The sequence below is a fragment of the Grammomys surdaster genome, unplaced genomic scaffold, assembly GCF_004785775.1.
Source record: "Grammomys surdaster isolate TR1022 unplaced genomic scaffold, NIH_TR_1.0 126612, whole genome shotgun sequence".
Lineage (NCBI taxonomy): Eukaryota > Metazoa > Chordata > Mammalia > Rodentia > Muridae > Grammomys > Grammomys surdaster.
In genome coordinates this window covers 2,254,162-2,269,523 of record NW_021621401.1, presented here as the reverse complement: position 1 = coordinate 2,269,523, position 15,362 = coordinate 2,254,162, and the positions used below count along the sequence as shown (strand labels likewise).

Sequence of the window (15,362 nt, the reverse complement as noted above, 5' to 3'; positions counted from 1 at the left end):
TCTTCTTCTTCTTCTTCTTTTCTTCTTCTTCTTCTTCTTCTTCTTCTTCTTCTTCTTCTTCTTCTTCTTCTTCTTCTCCTCCTCCTCCTCCTCCTCCTCCTCCTCCTCCTCCTCTACCACCTCCTCCTGCTCCTGCTCTATCTACACTGTCTTCAAAAGCTGTCAAACTGAATGTCCCTTCTTTCTACTTCCTGTACACCTCTCTATCTTCCTCCTGACTTCCTCCTACTATACAATTTTTTTCCAATGTTCACTCCCTATCAACTGGGTGCTTACTGTGCCTCTTTGCCTATTGTTGACTTTATTTCATCTTATTTACACTAAACAGTAAAGTCTTGGATTAAAAGTGTGTTCTAGGGCTGAGCCACACCACAACCAGAAACACGTTTTTCCAGTTCACAATCTCTGGGATCACACTGTGATCAAATGCCCTCCAAGTAACTTGGCCTTTATACAAGATCCTTTATAATGTACTTTTCCAACTCACCTGGTTTACTGATTTCTTCTAATATAACCACTATCCTGTAGTGTTTCCCGTATTATCAGGCTGGGAAGACTTGTCCTACCATACATGCACACACACACACACAAACACACATGCACATGCATAGGTGCATGCACGCACACACACACCTCTCTGGACCATGTAGAAGTAGCATGAGGTAGCATCTGTCTATATCACTGTGGCAATGGACCACAGTGAGTAACTCTAACCATTTCTGCTTCCCCCATTCTTATCTGAAAAGCAGACAGAGACTAAAGAAGGAAGCAAGCAAACAGAATTGATGGCACACAGCTGTAATTCCTGGAGAGTCGAGGCAGAAGTGTTATAATTTAGAGACTTGCCTGAGATTCATAGTAGGAGAAAGAAAGGAGAAATAGGCAGAAGAGGGACAAGAGGAGGAGGAAGAGAAAAAAAGAGGAAGAATTATTTGAAGAAAACCCCTCATTTTTCATTTCTCAGTGGTTTTCTGATGACTTTCCATTTCCAGGCATATTTTCCTCAAGACTCAAAGTTTTATATCACAGAAACATACTGTGCCTAGTTTATAGCAGGAAGGATTCATGTTTGTTTTTTGCATATGTATGCTGTATATATGTGTGTATGTTTGTATGTGAGTGTATTGTGTATTTGTTTGTGCATGTGTGTATATATGTGTGCATGTATGTTTGTGTTTGTAAGTTTATGTGTATGTTCAGAGGGGTAAGTATGTGTGTAACTGATCAGGCCAGCCCAGTCAGTCAACAGGTTCTCCAGTGCAGGAGGAGGGTTAAAAAGAAAAAGGATGATTAGACAACATTATAGCATGACCACAGCCAGTTCTGAGGCTGAGACAGGTTTATTTTTTCCCAACTTGCTTTTATATCATTTTAATTGCATGCAAGTATTTAGGTCAGTTCTAGGTTGAGGAACTAGCAATACAATAAATGCAAATAGACAAGGAACAAGCAAGACAATAAACACAAATAGTCAAAGAACAAGCAAGGCAATAAGCAAAGTCCCGTGATCACCCCCTTGATCACTGTTTCTAAGGGCTTGTCAGGATGACCAAAATATCTGAGCTTACTTCCCTGTCTTAGCCTAAAATTTAGATTCCTGACTGAAGTTACTTCCCTGGTTTATCCTAAAATTATATTCCTGCCTGAACTTACTTCCTTGTCATGGCCCAATGTCAGATTCCTGCTTGAAGCCCATTTCCTTGTCCTTGGTCAATGTCAGATTCCTGCCAAGCAGCCCCAAAAGCTCTCCACACGTAACAGTGTAATGTATGTATATGGGGGTTTCATATACATACGGAGGCCCAAAGTTGGTGTCAAGTGTCAGTTACTGCGCTATTGTTGTGAAGAAACACCAAGGCCAAAGTAACTCTTATAAAAGCAAGCCCTTAATCTTAGCCTCTTTTGCAGTTTTAGAGGGTTAGTCCATGATCATCAAATTGGAAAGCATACAGGCTTGGTTCTGGACCAGTGACTGAGAACTTTACATCCTAATCCTCAAACTGCAAGAAGAGAGAAAGAGGGAGACAGAAAGACAGAAAGACAGACAGAGAGACAGAGACAGACAGACAAATAGACAGACACAGACACTTAGAATACAGAGACAGACAAGGGACAGAGAGACACTGTGCCTGGTGAAGACTTTTGAAACCTCAAAGCCTACCCCCAGTAACACACCTCCCACAAGACCGCACCTCTTAACCCTTTCCTAAACTATCAACCAATTAGGAACTACACATTCAAATATTTAAGTCCACGCAAACCATTCTCCTTCAAAGCACAATACCGGATATATTCCTCAATTGCTCTCCACCTTATATTTTCGGGCAAGGTCTCCGAGTGCTGAACACAGAAATCACAATTATGACTAGTCTAACTAGTCAGCTTGCCGTAGGGATCCTGTGTCACGATGCCACATGGGTAGGATTACAAGGCCATGCTGGCCTGGCTTTTACATTGGATCAGGGATCTGAACTTTTTCTTCATAGTTGAATGGTAAATGTTTATACACTAAGCCTTCTACACAGTTCTGACAGAAATAGGTTTTAATAAGTGAATCTTGTTCTAGCAGTGGGTGAATGTCTGATGAACAAATTGTACTAACAATTCCTTAAAGTACAAATTTCTCATTTTTTGTAGATTCAGTTGTCTCATGCAATGATTTTTTGGAATCTATCTTACAAAACAATATTTTACTAAGCAGATACATGATAAGATGTTTTGCTGAGGCAGACACTTTGGAGGACCTGTGCTGTGACAAAAGACTATAAGCAGAACACAACAGACAGTGAATGACGCTCTTGAGTTGCAACACGTCATTGCTTTGCCTAGCAATGCTTCACTGGTCTTCACTGATGACACTCTAACATTGCTTCACTTTGCAATGCTTTGCTGGCCTTCACAGAGCTTCATTTGTTGTGACTTTGTAGAGAGGAATGTGACAAAGCTTCTCCTGGTATTCCAGCTGCTTCTGGCTGCTTCTGCGGACTCATGCCAATTCAGCAGAGACTCAAGGTTCTTTCTGGATATAGCCTCTGCTAATAATTTGTGTTTGGTGGTTGCCATTTGGACTGGAGTGTCACTAATTGTGTTTGATGTTTTGGACTGGACTGTTGATATGCTGACAATGAAGATTGAAGTACTACTTTTAACAGGTGAACATCCCCCTTGTTCTATTAGCCAACTTTTGTCCCCTAACTTTGGTCAGTGCATTACAAGGAAGGCTAAAGCATTTTAAAACCCTTATTAAACCCTGTCTCAAAAAAAACAAAAAATAATAATAAAATAAGGAGTAAAAACTTATTAAAGTAAGTTTTGAAAAATCTAAGCCTACAGGTGGTGCCCAACATGACTTAGGCCTGATGGGTACCTCTGCTTCCAATATAGTATAAAAAGAGGCAGGTTTTAATCTGCTGGAAATGCTGTTTAAGAAAGTTAGAAAATAGCAATGCTGCCACAGGGTGGTCTCCTACCTTGCTCCCAGAGGAGGTTTACTGGTCTTGCTTCATAGTCTCGTGTAGACAGTTTTGATAAAGATTGGGGGGAAAGGTGAGCATTCAGGAAGTTCATTCAATTCTCTTGTGTTAAAGAAGATTGCAGAGTTGGCTCTGCACTTAGAGAGTGTGAATAGAGGTTGAAACGCTTATAAAATAAAAAGAGCCAGTAGGAGGAGAACAACAGTGTTCAGGATTGGTGTTTGAGTCTGAGAAGTTACTGCCTGATGAAAGAGGAAAGCACACAAGACTGGAAGACAAACTACCACCCCGCTATGCCCCACTCACTTTCACTACCAAGTGCCCAAAGCACAGAGTGAGACACCGGTCCAGGAAGAGCAGGAGGTGCTATAGGGACAACAGGTTAGTGCTCAGCCAAGTGCACCACAAGAGGATTCATTTGGGGTTACACAGGCACCTTCAGCCTTCCAGTCTTTGTGCAGTATATGCCTGCTAATGGTGGTGATCATGCTTATAATAAGTTGACATGGCATCCAATAGAAATGCTAGATCTAAAGCATTTTAAAGAGGATGTGGTATTGTATGACTTGCACTCTCCATGCACTAAAGAAATAAGTAACTGGGTTACACAGCCTAGAGTTATTCCCTAAGATTGGAAGAAACTGGTGTCAGATGTGCTAGAAGGTGGTCAAAAATTACAGTGTTTGTTGTGGTGGAGGTACAAAGCCACAAAAATAGATCGATGGAATATAGCAAGGGGGATGAATGTTACTGAAGACCAACTGCTTAGGGAAGGGCATTATGCTGAGCTACAGGAACAAACTCGATCTGATGGTGTTGTAATGGAACAATGTCATGTTGAGGCTTTGACAGCTTGGGATATGGTTGAGGAAACGGGATTGGGGGTGGAGTGGTGAGATCTACCTCATTAACTAAGATAATACAGGGTCTTGCAGAAGCATTTACTGACTTGTTACAGACACTGGATTCAGCTGTAAATAGAGCCATATCAGATCCTAAAAACAGACAGTCACTGATAGAAATCCTGGCATTTGAAAATGCAAGACAGCAATCAGACCATTGAAAACACGAGGAGCCCCAATAGTTAAATAGATAAGGGAGTCAACTGGTATTGCCTTTCAGAAACATTATTCTAAAATCCCAGGAAAAGCCATAGCTAGAAGTCTCAGTAATCGAAACGCCCAATGCATTAGTTGTGATGAATTTGGCCATTTCCCAAGACATTGTAAGGCTGGAAGATTCACAGTCCAGAAGAGCAAGGAAACTGACTCTGAAGAATGTGGTGTTAGTAGAAGAGAACAAGCATTTTTGGGCTGCAATGAGACACACAGTCTTCCAGGATACTGTAGCCAGTGTGGGAAGAGCAAACGCTGGTCAAAGGATCCAAGAAAGACCTGCAAGGTAACCGCCTGCCATTGGGAAAGAATCCCGGGGCCTGTCAGCTGGAGGCCATGCAGCAAACAATACAAGACATTTTCTTTTGGTCAGCCAGAAGGTACCAAGCAGGCAAGAAAATCAAAACTATTTCTCATATAAGCTACAGAAGGAAGTGCAGCTTTGGAGCTGGCCACAGACACACCTCTTACACTATCACCAAAAGCTGAATGTTACAAGTTAACCACAGGTGTTTACGGTCCATTGCCCTCAGGAGCAGTAGGAATAATCTTAGAAAGAAATGGATTAACTTCTCAAGGATTTATTACACATTCAGGTATAGTACATGGGGATATCAAGGAAGAAATTAAAATCATGGCATATGTGGACAAGAAGATGCAAATTAATGCAGGAGATAGAAGTATTCAGCTATTGATGTTTTCTTATGTCCAGGTCGAGGCTACTCCAGTAGAAAGAACCAGGGCATTGGGAGTACTGGAAAACAAGTGTTCTAGCAAACATAGTTAATGATCTGAGACCCAAATCAATGGTGAAAATGAATAGTTGTTGGAGACACCCCACATTGAGCTTGAGATGCCTGGGACCCCTGATGACAAGGAAGAAAAACCTGCCAGGTGTACTGTGTTTCAGAGTGCAAGACTATGGCCTCTTGTGGGCCCCAGTTTGAGTACTGGGAAGCCCCAAGGCCTGCTTCTTTGGTGTAAGCACCTTGTGATGTCATTTCTGCAACTATTCTTAGTACCATTCTCCTTATCTATTTACTGTTCCTTCTTTTTCCTCATTCCTTGATTAAACTGGTATTTGGTGACCTGGCAAGACCTAGTAGAAGCCCACTTGATATCCAGGAACTAGATGTTACTGATAATATTAAAGTGAAAGCTGTTCATGAATTCAAGAAAAATGTAACTGTAGAGGAAGCTCTGCAAATTTGGGGAAATTGTACCAAATGTAAAATTGGATATGGGATAGTTACAACATCTTGGGAAAGTTTGATATGTTATAGTCACTCGCTCAAGGTGAAAATGGAAGTAACCTAGACCTGAGAGCAGAGATCTGCAGCTGCTCCCCCAGTCTTAGTCACGATTCTGTGTAATAAAAACAGGACTTTTTTATTACAAAACTGAAGATGGAATAACATACAGATGTTTCCCAGAAGGTCAGCAGTGGGTTGCTTGGATACGAGGACGGTGGTGGCAGCCGCCTAGAAATTCTCCAAACAGGTTAAGTGAGGATGTTTTTGTAGACAGCCAGATGGGATTCTGAATGTTTGACCCAGATTGAAGATATTATGGGATTAGGGTATGGAACCCAGTACTAGAAAGAGATATTTGACCTTCCAGTTTCCACCTGTGCCAGGAGCAGAGCCTCTGCTCTGGATCCAAACATATTCAGCCCACAACCAAGTTGCAGCTTGACTCCCAAGGAGTTCTGACACCCCAGGAGTTCTGACACATTCAGGCTCACAGGATCACAGGAAGGACAGGCTCCAATCAGAGACAGAAAGGCTAGAAAACACCAGAGATAACCAGATGGGGAGAGGCAAGCATAAACACATAAGCAACAGAAAACAATTTGACTTGGCAACGTCAGAACCCAGTTCTCCCACCACAGCAAGTCCTGGATACCCAAACACACATATAAAGCAAGACTGAGATCTAACTCTCAGTTCACAAAGATAATAGAGGACTTTAAGAAGGACATAAATAACTCCCTTAAGAAACACAAGAGAACAAAGTAAATAAGTAGAAGACCTTAAAGAAGAAACACATAAATCCCTTAAAGAAATACAGGAGAACACAAACAGGTGAAGGAATTATACAAACCCACGCAGGGTCTAAAAATAGAAATAGAAACATTAAAGAAAACACAAAGGGAGACACCCCCTGGAAATGGAAAATCTAGGAGAAAGAACAGGAGTCACAGATACAAGCATCACCCACAGAATATAAGAGATAGAAGAGAGAATCTCATTAGTAGAAGATACCATAGAAGACATTGACACAACAGTCAAGGAAAATAGAAAAAGCAAAACTCTCCTTTCTCAAAAACATCCAAGAAATCCAGGACAAAATGAAAAGACTAAACCTAAAAATAATAGATATAGAAAAGAGTGAAGGTTCCCAACTCAAAGGTCCAGCAAACATCTCCAACAAAATTATTAAAAACAAAAAACAAAAAACAAAAAAACTTCCCTAACCTAAATAAAGACATGCCCATAAACATACAAGAAAATACAGAACAGCAAACTGAGGGAACCAGAAAGAAAATTCCTCCTGTAACATAATTAAAACACCAAATAAACAGAACAAAGAATATTTAAAACGGTGAGGGAAAAAGGCCAAGAAACATATAAAGGCAGACCTTTCAGAATTAGACCAGACTTCTCAACAGAGACTCTAAAAGCCAGAAGATCCTGGGAACATGTCATACAGACCCTAAGAGAACAAAAATGCCAGCCCAGTGTAATATCCACCAAAACCCGCAATTACCATAAAGGAAGAAACCAATATATCCCATGATAAAACCAAATTTGAACAATATTTTTCCACTAACCCACCACTACAGAAGATAATAGAAGGAAAAGTCCAACACAAGGAGAGAAACTACACCCAAGGAAAAGCAAAAAATTAAACTTTTCACTGCAAACCCAAAAGAAGAGAAACACACAAACATAATTTCACCTCTAACAATAAAAATAATAGGAAGCAGCAATCATTGATCCCTAATATCTCTCAATGTCAATGGACTCAATTCCCCAGTAAAAAGACATAGGCCAACAGACTGGATACATAAACAGGACCAAGCATTTTGCTGCATACAGGAAACACATCTCAATGACAAAGACAGACACTATCTCAAAGTAAAAGGCTGGAAAAAATTTTTTCCAAGCAAATGGTCCAAGAAACAAGCTGGAGTAGCCATTCTAATATCCAATAAAATAAACTGTCAACCAACCAAAAGTTATCAAAAAAGCTGGGGAAAGACACTACATACTCAGCAAAGGAAAAATCCACCAGGATGAACTCTTAATTCTGAACACTTATTCCCCAAATGCAAGGGCTCCCACGTTTGTAAAAGAAACCTTACTGAAGCTCAAAGCACACATTGAACCTCACACAATAATAGCAGGAGACAACTCCCCACTCTCAGCAATGGACAGATCATGGAAACAGAAACTAAACAGAGACACCGTGAAACTAACAAAAGTAATGAAACAAATTGATTTAACAGATATATACTAAAATTTCACCCTAAAACAAAAGAATATACCTTCTCAGCACCTCAAAGTACCTTCTTAAAAATCAACCATATACTCAGACACAAAGCAAACCTCAACAGATACAAAAATATTGAATTAATCCCATGTATTCTACTGAACGACTACAGACGAAGGCTGGTCTTCAATAGCAAAGACAACAGAAAGTCCACATACACATGGAAGCTGAACAACTATCTACTCAATGATAACTTGGTCAGGGAAAAAATAAAGAAATTAAGGACTTTTTAGAATTCAATGAAAGCAAAGGCACAACATATCCAAACTTACAGGACACAGTGAAAGCAGCGCTAAGAGGAAAATTCATAGCTCTGAGTGCCTCCATAAAGAAACTGGAGAGAGGATACACTAGCAGCTTAACAGCTCATCTGTAAGCTCTAGAACAAAAAGAAGAAAGTACACCCAAGAGAAGTAGATCATAGGAAATAATCAAACTCAGGGCTGAAATCAATCAAGTAAAAATAAAGAGAACCATACAAAGAATCAACAAAACTACAACCTGGTTCTTTGAAAAAAATCAATAAGATAGATAAACCCATAGACAGAATAACCAGAGGACACAGAGACAGTATCCAAATTAACAAAATCAGAAATGAAAAGGGAAACAACGGAAACTGAGGAAATTCAAAAAAATAATCATATCCTACTACAAAAGTCTATACTCAACAAAACTTAAAAATCTGGATGAAATGAGTGACTTTCAAGAAAGATACCAAGTACCAAAGTTAAATCAGGATCTGAAAAACATCTAAACAGTCCCATAACTCCCAAGAAAATAGAAGCAGTCATTCAAAGTCTCCCAACCAAAAAAAAATCCCAGGGCCAGATGGTTTAGTGTAGAATTCTATGAGATCTTCAAAGAAGACCTAATACTTCTCAAACTGTTCCATAAAATAGAAACAGAAGAAACACTACCCAATTCTTTATATGAAGCCACAGTTACACTGATACCTAAACCACCAAAAGATCCAACCAACAAAGAGAACTACAGACTAATTTCCCTTATGAATGAATATCAATGAAAACTACTCAATAAAACTGTCGAAAATTGAATTCAAGAACACATCAAAACGATCATTCACCATGATCAAGTAGGCTTCATTCCAGGAATGCAAGGATGGTTTAATATATGAAAATCCATTTGTGTAATCCACTATATAAACAAATACAAAGAAAAAACTACATGATCATCTCATTAGATGCTAAAAAAGCATTTGACAAAACGCAACATCCATTCATGTTAGAAATATTGGAGAGATCAGGAATTCAAGGTTCATACCTAAATATAATAAAAGCAATACACAGAAAACCAGTAGCCAACATCAAACTAAATGGAGAGAAACTTAAAGCAATCCCATTAAAATCAGAGACAAGACAAGGCTGCCCACTCTCTCCCTACACATTCAATATAGTACCTGAAGTTCTAGCCAGAGCAATTAGACAACAAAAGGAGATCAAAGGGATACAAATTGGGAAGGAGGAAGTCAAGATATCACTATTTGCAGATGATATAATAGTATACATGAGTGACCCCAAAAATTGTACCAGAGTATTCCTAGAGCTGATAATTTCAGTAAAGTGGCTGGATATAAAATTAACTCAAACAAATCAGTAGCCTTCCTTTACTCAAAGGATAAAAGGACTGAAAAAGAAACGATATAAACAACACACTTTACAATAGTTCACAAATAATATAAAATATCTTGGTGTGAGTCTAACGAAGCAAATGAAAGATTTGTATGACAAGAACTTCAAATCTCTGAAGAAAAGGGATACATAACAACAGAAGATGAGGAAATTAAAAAAATAATCAGATCCTACTACAAAAGATGGAAATATCTCTCATGCTCATGGATTGGCATGATTAATACAGTAAAAATGGCCATCTTATCAAAAGCAATCTACAGATTCAGTGCAATCCCCATCAAAATTACAACTTAATTCTTCACTAGAAAGAGCAATTCTCAAATTCATTTGGATTAAAAAAAAAAAAACAGGATAGCAAATCTATTCTCAACAATAAAAGAACTTCTGGAGGAATCACCATCCCTGACCTCAGGCTATCCTATAGAGCAATAGTGATAAAAACTACATGATATTTTTACAGAGACAGGCAGGAAGATCAATGGAATAGAATTGAAGACCCAGAAATGAACCCAATAGTCACTTGATCTTTGACAAAGAAGCTAAAAACATCCAGTGGGGAAAAAACAGCATTTTCAACAAATGATGCTGGCTCAACTGGCACCCTGCATGGAGAAAAATGCAAATTGACTCATTCTTTCTTTTTGTACAAAGCTCAAGTCTAAGTGGATCAAGAACTCCACATAAAACCAGATACGGTAAATCTAATAGAAGAGAAGGTGGGGAAGAGCCTCGAATACTTGTGCACAGGGGAAAACTTTCTAAACAGAACACCAATAGCTTATCTTTTAAGATCAGTAATCAACAAATGGGACCTCATAAAACTGAAAAACTTCTGTAAGGCAAAGGAAACTATCAATAAGACAAAACAGCAACCTACAGATTGGGAAAAGATCTTTACCAATCCTACACCTGATAGAAAGCTAATACCCAAAATATACAAAGTACTCAAGAAGTTAGACTCCAGAGAACCAAATACCCTTATTAAAAAGTGGAATGCAGAGCTAAATTCTCAAATGAGAAATCTCAAGTGATTAAGAACCACTTAAAGAGCCGGGCAGTGGTGGCGCACGCCTTTAATCCCAGCACTTGGGAAGCAGAGGCAGGCGGATTTCTGAGGCCAGCCTGGTCTACAGAGTGAGTTCCAGGACAGCCAGGGCTACACAGAGAAACCCTGTCTCGAAAAACTGGAAAAAAAAAAACATTTAAAGAAATGTTCAACATCCTTAGTCATTGGGAAATGCAAATCAGCACGACCCTGAGATTCCACCTCACACCAATCAGAATGGTTAAGATAAAAAACGCAGGTGACAGGAGGTGTTGCCAAGGATGTGGAGAAAGACAAACACTCTTCCATTGGTGGTAGACTGTGAGCTGGTAAAATCACTTTAAAAATCAGTCTGGCAGTTCCTCAGAAAATTGGGAATAGCTCTACCTGAAGACTCAGCTATACCACTCCTGGGCATATACTCAAACGATGCTCAAACACATAACAAGGACATGTGCTCCACTGTGTTCATAGCAGCCTAATTTATAATAGCCAGAAGCTAGAAACAACCCAGATGTCCCTCAATGGAAGAATAGATACAGAAAATGTGGAACATTTACACAATGGAATACTACTCAGCTATTAAAAACGAGCAACAACTTCATGAACTTTGTAGGCAAATGTAGAACCAGAAAATATCATCCTGAGTGAGGTAACCCAGACACAAAAGGCCATACAATGATATGCATTCATTTTTAAGTGGATATTAGTCCATAGCTCAGAATACCCTTGATACAGCTCAAAGACCATATGAAGCTTAACAAGAAGGAAGACCAAAGTGTGGATGCTTCAAACACATTTAGAAGGGGGAATAAAATAATCATGGAAGGCAGAGGGAGGGGGCATCTGGGTGAGAGAGGGCAGGAGGAGGGAAAAAGGAGGACAGAATCAGGTATAGGAAGAGACAGGAGAGAAGTCCAGAGGGCCAGGAGAGTGAACAGAAATAAGTAGCAGTGAGGGGTGGAGAACTTGGGTAACCACTAGAAAGTCCCATATGCCAGGGATTTGAGAGACTTCCAGGACCCAGGGGGAATGACATTAGCCAAAATACACAACAGAGGGAAGATAGAACCTGAAGAGAACCACCTCCAGTAGATAGACATGGCACCCAGTTGAGAGATGGGGCAACCCACCCATCTAAAAATTTTGAACAGAGAATTGTCCCTGTCTAAAGGAAATACAGAGACAAAAATGGAGCAGAGGCTGAAGGAAAGACCATCCAGAGACCGCCCCACCTGGGGAACCATCCCAACTACAGACACCAAACCCGGACATTATTGCTGATGCCAAGATGTGCTTACAGACAGGAGCCAGATATGGCTGTCCTCTGAGAGGCTCTGCCAGCACCTGACTAAAACAGATACAGATCCTCACAGCCAGTCATTGGACTGAGCAAGAGGACCCGAATGGAAGAGTTAAAGGAAGGGCTGAAGGAGCTGAAGGGGATTGCAACCCCATAGGAAGAACAACAATATCAATTTATCAGACCCTTCAGAGTTCCCAGAGACTAAACCACCAACCAAAGAGTATACATGGGCGGGTCCATGGCTCCTGCTACATTTGTAGCAGAGGACTGCTTTATCTGGCATCAGTGGGAGAGGAGGCGCTTGATCCTGTGGAGGCTTGATACTAGAGGGGTGAGGTGGGAGCAGGTGGGTGGGTGGGGGAGCACCCTCTTAGAGGCAAAGGGGAGGAGGAGTGGGAACTCATGGAGGGGAGACCAGGAAGGGGGATAACAAAAATGATTAATAAATTTTTAAAGGGGGGTCATCCTTGGCTGTGTATTGGATTTAAAGCCTGCCTGGGAAAATGGGGGGAGGCGGGGAGAGAAAGAGCAAGGGGGATAAAGAGGAGAAACATCAAGCCCATCTTGAGCTACATGCTAAGATGCTATCTAGAATAGATTAAGAAAATAGAACAGAGGTTGTTGGCTCCAGCTTAGGCTCTATTGCTGCCTTTTACCTCCACTCCCTTGCTCCTCCAGGTTGAAATCTGAGGTTTAAAGCCACCTACAGAACACAGACACCTACAACAGTTCCTTTATGGTTAATTCTCCCCAACCCATACTAATAGCCACTCTGCACTCTTCAGTCCAAGGGAAGGAAGGAGGAGGGGAGTAAGGAGGAGAAGGTGGAGGGAAATAGAAAAAGATAGAAGGACTAAGGAGAGAAGAGAGAGCTACTCACCACACATGCCTAATCTAAGGCGTAGTCAGGGATTACAGCGTGCTCTGAGTGACCAGCCCCTTTCCCAGAACATAACCAAGAAAAACTAGCTTTAAAAAAGCAAACAATTATTAGATGTTAATTTATTGATTTCCTTAGTGATTTACTAAAGCGTTGCTTGTACTCCCTGTTTGCAGAGCATGGCTTCACTTTCTATCTGAAACAGAATGGCCTAGAGAGCTGGCTGAAACAGTGGGTCATTGCCCTTCAACCTGCTGACTGGCGTCAGGACTTCTGTAAAATCTCACTTGCTTGCCCACCCCACCTTGTGGTTTTAAAGTATAAAATAAAATTACAAAGCCTTTAAGGAGCTGTGCTAGCTTCGGTCCACTGGTGACATCTTTCTTCCGCTCTCAGTGATATCTGTGCGCTTACTCCAGGAAGGTGCCCCCAACAATCGCTATACTTGGGCTCAAAGAATCTGTGCTTTGTGTGTTATCAAAGTGCTCAGTAAATCACAGACCAATTTGCTGGACCCCAAATCATAGACCAACACTAGTCTTTTCCCCACTTTGAAGGGATGATAGAAGTCACAGAATTGGCCATTCTTAAATAGAAATTCCAACAGAAGATCTCCCATTACCGGGTAAGCATTATCATTCTCCTTGAACCCTCCCAGTTCCCCAAGGACCCTTTCAGCCCTTGCTGTCACTGTCAGATCTGTCTTCCTTTGACCTGCCTGTTCGTCCACCTTCTAGTCTGTTTTCTGCCTCCTTCTCTAGTCGAGGTTCACACTGATAAGAGCAGGAACATCAGGGGCTTGTTTTATTTAAAACAAAACAAAAAAAAAAACAAAAAAACAAAAACAAAACAAAAAACTCTCCTGTGTTTTATCAGCCAAGTTGACCAGAATAGATTAAATTTGCCTTCGTGAGGTTGAACAATGTTAATAAAACAAACTGAATTAATTGCATATGATGTCACTCATGTTAGGACGGTACTCAGGAGGCTGGGATAACGAGAGTTCAAAGCCAGCCTGGGGCACATAGGAGAACGGGAGCGGCTGGGGGAGGAGAGAGGGTGTGGGGGCGAGGAAAGAAGAAACAAATGTACTTAGTTCTTCCCCTATTAATGACCCTTTTGTCTCTTTTAAGCTAACAGCTACGTTTGCCTCTTCTTTTAGCTAACAGCTGCAATCCAGCATCTTTGTAAACAGATCCCTGTATACCTGAAAGTCTCAGTACTCTCCCAAAATATGACAGCGTTTGCGGCATACTTTCAGTGCTGTGGGAAGACTTTATGACAGAAAGAACTTGAAAGTTGAGCGCATACCTCAGAAGTCCACACTCACTACACATCATCGATTAATACATTTCTTAGCAAATTCTGGGCAATTGACTTCTTTTTCTAGTATCTAGGTATGTTGTCGTTTACTTAGCTGATTTTGCAACTCAAAATACTACCTGCCAACCGGGTAGTGGTTCCACTTTACCCCAGGTGGGACTCGAACCCACAATCCCTGGCTTAGGAGGCCAGTGCCTTATCCATTAGGCCACTGGGGCAGACAGGTTTTTAGTCCCTTGAAAAATGTTAAATAGAATAACCAGTGGCTAAAGTGTTATCCAGTATCTAGTGTGGAGATTTAACCACCCAGGATTTCTGTTTGGGTTGCCACAGCCTTCGAGGCCCCCTCACGGACCTTGAGCTCCCCTAGCTGTGCTCCTGAAACTTCAGCCCACCACTCTGCGGGAACCTACGCCTGCGCTTCCTTCCCGGGGCTTCCTGGCTCTGGGCACACCGCAATCACCTTAGAGTAAAAACTTGGATACACTAGAAAATTGGGTCCGTGACTGGCTCCGACGGTAAAGTCCTTGGCCCTCGAAAAGTCCTCGGGGGTCCTTGCGAGTGTTCCTCCCCAGCCCATCCCCGAACCGTGCTTCGGAGAGAGACGCAGAGGCAGACAGATCCCTACTCAAACAGAGGAACGACCTCAGCTATAAGGCACGATCGCGGAAGTCAGAGCCTTCTCCGCCTCCCACGCGCACAGCCCCGGGGACTGAATGATACCTTCGAAGCTTGCCCACCGTTCAGGACTCTGAAGATCCAGCCCGGAGCCTCGCAGTGTACCAGGAGCATCAGGGCTCCAGACAGCCCTCCCACCCCCGGAGAGATCCGCCGAAAGCTGCCGGAAGCGACTCCTTAGTGGAGTCCCTCTCTTCGTCCATGATATCTGGCAATTTACTCAGTGGTGAAAATTCCGCAGAATCTGGAGCTGTTCCAATACGTCCCCACCCCGCCTTCCAGCTCATGGAACCTCCTCCTCCTCCTCCTCCTCCTCCTCCTCCTCCTCCTCCTCCTCC

General features: G+C 41.5%; 1 non-coding gene across 1 annotated transcript; it reads right to left on the bottom strand.

Moving 5' to 3' along the window:
• Window positions 1-14,491: 14,491 nt before the first annotated feature.
• On the bottom strand, window positions 14,492-14,564 carry Trnar-ccu. Its single transcript has one exon. It is a non-coding gene; the product is annotated as a tRNA-Arg (tRNA).
• Window positions 14,565-15,362: the final 798 nt, after the last annotated feature.